The sequence below is a fragment of the Adiantum capillus-veneris genome, chromosome 7 (genome assembly GCF_014529385.1).
Source record: "Adiantum capillus-veneris isolate H3 chromosome 7, ASM1452938v2, whole genome shotgun sequence".
Classification (NCBI taxonomy): Eukaryota; Viridiplantae; Streptophyta; class Polypodiopsida; order Polypodiales; family Pteridaceae; genus Adiantum; species Adiantum capillus-veneris.
In genome coordinates this window covers 113845917-113851861 of record NC_140937.1, presented here as the reverse complement: position 1 = coordinate 113851861, position 5945 = coordinate 113845917, and the positions used below count along the sequence as shown (strand labels likewise).

Sequence of the window (5945 nt, the reverse complement as noted above, 5' to 3'; positions counted from 1 at the left end):
GAAATATTGCATGTCTCAAACTTGCCACTAGTTACAATACCGTCTACTACTGGTAATTTCTAATCTAGGTTACATGTTTGTTCAAGTATGATTCAAGAGCTTGTTTGCTTAGTTCATGTTTTTGTTTTGCAGCTGGCGGTGGCGATCATGTCCAAATTTTGCATCTCATTGGACAAGATAGAGGATGACTTGAAAAAAGCACTATTGAGCAATGTCACGCCTCACGTGGTGGAGAAGTGTCTGATGCCATTAAATAAAAAAATAGTTCAAGAGTTGATTCATCAATGAACATATCTATTCTTTTTGTGCCATTAAATGTCTTTGTGTATGGGCTATCTGAAACAGAAGTCCGAGATTGAAACAAGATGGAAGCATGCCATTTTGGATAGCTCACACGTCTTGCATTGGCAAGAGCCGATGACAGAGGTGTGGTTGTGGTTATTTGTACGTCAGATAATTATGGAAGGGTGCATGAAATGGAATCAGCTATTGGCTGGCGAGAATATCATTTGAATGTATTTGTGTGTAAGACACTTGTGTGCAAGGCAAGAAGTAGAACAGTGTACACATTGCTGGTGTCAACTATGAGAAAAGAGCAGACTAAGAGTACAGAGGCCATTGAAACTCCATCAGATGATGCTTGGTACCATTCCTTGCACCAAAGGAGGATAGGACACCACTGTTAGGTATAGCTCATTTGGCTCTAAGCATAGTTTTTCCATGTCATGTTACTAAATCCTTTGACAAAAAACTTTGTGTAGGGGGTATGGAACGTGGGCATTGGTTTCTTTGGCAGTTGCTTGCACAATACACCAATGAGAACGACTTTGTCGTTCAATAGGGGGGTGATTGCGATGCATTGTCCTTAATGGGTAGCCAAATGGGTCGTATGATGACAGTGTTTAAGAGCAATGAAAATGTCTCCAGCAGACTGAACAATGTCTTGGAGATGGAAGCATGTTGCTAAGAAAAATTCAAGAGCGAGACAAGAGCGACGTAGCAGATGAATTCGAGCATTCCTTGAAGGCAGCATCTCTTGTGGAGCTGCATCCAAACACTGTGGAACTGGATCTACTAGACCATCCCATAGAGTAGACTAACAACAAGATACCTCACATTTTGTAGACAATGTTGTCTGTGGTCAGCCACTGTATATGCAAGCTTTAAAAAGTTTGAGAATTAATAAATGTGTTTTGTTTGCTCACAAACACTTGTAAAGATGGCTTCTAACCATCTATTAGCATAGTATGTTGCCATGACTATGTATTGGTTCTTCCTGGTTGTGACCTTCTTAAAGTCCCCACAAAATCCAATCCCCACTTCATGAATATCTGAAGAGGCTGAATGGTGGTTAATGGGGTCATGTCTCCAGTAGTAGGGCTACCCATTGTCTTGTAAATATCACGTCTTCAAAAAATACTTGAGCATCCACCATCATACTTTTCAACCATAACCCAATCTACAAAATCTTCTTGTGAATGAGAATAGTGGAGAAGTGCTTTGTCAAACTCCCAGTGAAGGCCTTAATAATAATTTGCATTCTTGCTTGCATAGGTACACATCTCCTAAAGACCCCATCAATGCCCAATCTATACAAAGATCCAACAACTATAATGAATTATAGTTTCCTAAGTAGGAGCACCTTCTTACTACACTGCCACTAGTGATCTTTTCATGCCTAAGGTAAGACAAGAAAGCCAAGGGCCAGGATAGACATGCGATACAGGAGGTCCTATACATAGCATGGCCAAGGGCCTAGGCAGGGCATGATTGGGTGATTCTTTGCATGTGCTCGTCCCTAGACTCTCAGATTGGTACCAGAGCTTAGGGGAGAATGATGATGGAGGAGGGAGAATGGTAATGGATGTTTGCCTTCTCTCTCTCTCCCCCCCCCCCCCCCCCCCCCATGGAATTGGAATAAGGAGGTTTTCCAAGGAAGCAGCAAAAGAAGCATGGGACAAGCTCTTTTGCAAGGTTTTGGAAGCTTGACAGAGCCGTTGGCAAGCTCCCTTGGTTGGATGAGGGGTAGATTTGGATCTTCGTGAAAATAGTAGTTCTTGGTACCAATCTATTTTCCCAAAGGCATGGAGGTCTTTTTGTCATAGGAGCAAGGGGCCAATAGAGGTCTCCACCCCCAATTCCCAAACCCCTTGCTCCTAGGTGATGTCGATATGACATGTCATGGAACCTTCAATATTTTTTTAAGTTCTTTTACATGACAGTGCCCTATTTTAGGGCACCCTCCCCTCTAAGGGATGAATCCCACAACATTTATTTCATAGCAAGTTGTCTCCTTCCGAGACAAGGAATCAACACGGGAATCAATGCACGCTATGACCGAAAGTCGACAAGGAGTTGACAATAGACAACTTGTATTAATCGTTGGTATGAAATAATTAAAATTCATGACTTTAAACTTGCTGTACATCTCAAGCACAATCTCAAGCATTTCTACATCAGCTCATGCAAGGGTTTTGAATACCTTCAAAGCTGCATGCACTAGCCATGCTAGGCATGCAAGCAGTAGGATACACAATAACTTTGACACCAATCAACCCGGTCATCTTGTTCTTGCAGAAAGTTTTGGGCCAAGTCCCTACGGCAATTAAGGTGAAAGCATGAAGCTGAACTCTCAAGCAAAGGATTCATGCAAAAAGGAGCAAGGCTCCATATATTGTTACTGAACGATAAATTACGAAAGATGCACAAGACCAAAGCGGGCTTCTATGATGCTCCGCAATCTTGAACAAGGTGATTTATTTTAATTTTTTATTAGTTAATGCATGGACGCAAGCTAGGTCGACTAGCAATAATGGCAGCGCATGCATGGAGTGTGACTTGTAAGGTAAAGGTACTCCGCAATGCCGATCATTAATTACAATTCCAAGAAGCTAGAAGGCATCTCTTTCTCTAGTTTGGAATTTCTCATCTCTTGGTCACAACAAGCCTCCAAAGTTGATGGACTATACCATTTTTTTCAAAACAACCATTTCTTGCTGTTGATTGCATATAAATGAGACTGGGGATTTTTGTAGGACATGACATAAAATTCCCCATTAACTTCAAATATGGGTTGGTGATCAAAACATATCTTTGCTTTTGCCTCACTGCTTTTTTTGGGCAAAAAAAATAGGTAAAAAAAAGTTGCATTTTTTCCATTCTGTGGACCTATCATCAAAGTTTCTATAGTAATGCTCAATACAAATACTATATACATGTTTTCTTAGTTCCCTTTGGGCCTTTGGATGCAAAAGAAGCCATGGAGCATGCCAAAAGAATAATAGATCTTTTACCAAGTGGAACCTTGGAGACAATGATGAAGTTCTAAATACAACAAACATGAAAAAAATGGGTTTACGATTATGACCTCTAGAATCCCATGGAAACTACTCAATATCTAGCCAAATTTGAATTTTATTATTAGATATGGTTAATACCTACAAAATGCACACAATTTGCCTAAGAAACTAGCAACATTGAGAAAGCTATACTTGCTACACTACAATGTCTCGAATTCTTGTTCTGCAATTGAAAAACTCAACATCGTTGTATACTATGCTATATAGGGTATTAGTTTGGCATAAGTTTAAAAATTAGGAAAAATTACCAGAATACCCCTCTAATTTGTGGAAATTCCCAATATACCCTTGTATTTATTTTGGTTGTATTGCTCAAGGCTTTCTAAGCATGTAATTTATCACAAATTACCTCGCGAAAACAAGTTTTAGCATCTTGTATTGATAGACAATAAGTCTTCTTATGAAAAGCTACAAATTTTTTAATCTTCGGAGAAATTTAATCTCACAACCAAGGGTATAATATGGCTAATTTGAGGGCATTTTGGGAATTTAGGACAAATATTGGGGGTATTCTGGGAAATTTTGAAATTTGAGGGGTATTTTGTTTGATAATTTTCCCTTTAATTTAACTAATGATTGCGGGGGGGCCATGTCCGGCATCGTGCCCACACGGCGAGCGCACTAAGCTGATGATCGCCGGGGAATTCACTGCGGCAAGTCAAAGGTGGCGGGGCTTATAAAGCTGAAGGGAGGCCTGCTCAATCTTGCCAATCGCAGCTCCAGCTGGCCGGTACGTACTGGCAGCAGCTGCTCTGTGACCTTCTCACCCCCTCACTAACTAGCTAATTCAGTATGGCTCTTCTGCGGCATCCCTTCCTCCTCCTGCTGGCCCTCGTGGCCTCCGCCTTCCTTAGCATCCAGGCCAGCTACTACCCACCGGAGGAGAGCGGCTACTACCCAAAGAAGGAGGAGGAGGAGGACTACACAAAGTCGCCTGCTGTGCCCTACTACAAGAAGCCCTCCCCTTCCCCGGCCTATTATGACCCCAAACCCTACTACTACTACAAGCCCAAGCCCAAGCCCTACTACTACAAGCCCAAACCCAAATCCTACTACTACAAGCCCAAGCCATACTACTACAAACCGAAGCCAAAGCCAGTCTACTACAAGCCTAAGCCCGACTACTACGAGCCCAAGCCCTACTACAAGCCCCCTGTCTACTACAAGCCCAAGCCCTACTACAAGGCCCCCGTCTACTACAAGCCCAGACTGCACTACTACTACAAGCCCAAGCTCTACTACTACTACAAGCCTAAGCCCTACTACAAGCCCAAGCCCATCTACAAGCCGCCCTACTACACCCCTTCTCCCGTTTACAAGTCCCCCCCTCCTCCTACCTACTACACCCCATCTCCTGTTTACAAGTCCCCTCCTCCCCCCACATACTATGACCCCTTCCCAGTCTACAAGTCTCCTCCTCCCCCCACATACTATGACCCCTCCCCGGCCAGTCTACAAGTCTCCCCCACCTCCCACCTACTATGAGCCCTCCCCATCTACAAGTCTCCCCCACCCCCCACCTACTACGAGCCCTCACCCATCTACAAGTCCCCTCCACAACCAACATATGATCCTTCTTCAACCTATACCTCCCCCCCTCCCCCTAAACTTAACAATCTTCTTCTTTTCTTCAGCTTTTGAGCTAGCTTTGCATCGATATATTGTGCCGTTTTAGCTAATCTCTCATCTCGGTGTAGAGGCTACTGAAAAAGAACTTTGCTCTAATGGGCTCCTTCTTCATAAGAGGTTGCATTTCCCATAAAGACAGATCAACAAAAATTTTACATGTCCTATGCTTTACCATTCTAAAAGTACATGTAGAAAATGAGTACACAACCTAGCACTTACAGAGGAAGGCAGCTACTTTTGGCATGGGTCAACCATATTATGACATGGGAATGTGTCATAATAACTAATATCTAATTCTTCTAAATGATTTTCTCATGCTAAACTGATCATCTAATATGGGGAAGTACCAACGGAGAAAAAGCTAGAATATTGGTTAAGCCGACATACTGGTCACACTAGGGATCCAAAGAGGGGGCCATCTGCAAAAGAGCAATGTGCAACAATGAGCTTCAAATACCTTAAGGTTCAGCCCATTAAGACTTCCAAAATGCTAAGATTCCAAAATTCAAAGGTTAGGTCCAATGATCAAATCCTAGGGCAAATTGGATGCTTATGTGAAGACCCTAAAATCGTCACATATCCCTAGATAGAAGGGGGCGAGCCCAAATTGTAGGGGACGAGAGATAAACACACACACACACACACACACACACACACACACACACTAGAAGTCTCCCTTTACACAAATGGAAAAGGGGACACATGTCAGCTCCTTAGCCCAGTTGCCCCCAAGATGCATTCAATTCCTATTGGATGGCCATAGAGGTGGACCAATTGAAAGTTATCGAAAGTTATTTTTCTTATTTTTAAAAGAGACTCAAAAATTGGGGATCTTACATCCTCCCACACTTGAAAAATTTGAGGTGTCTTCACCTCGACATGGATAACAAATGAGTAAGCCTAAAACCTTCTATAGATATATGCTAAATTGACTATCCTATTCCCCAGGTTGTGACT

At 42.5% G+C, this 5945-nt stretch overlaps 1 pseudogene; it reads left to right on the top strand.

The window, feature by feature from the left end:
* Positions 1-4105: 4105 nt before the first annotated feature.
* On the top strand, positions 4106-5000 carry LOC147454456 (uncharacterized; annotated as a pseudogene).
* Positions 5001-5945: the final 945 nt, after the last annotated feature.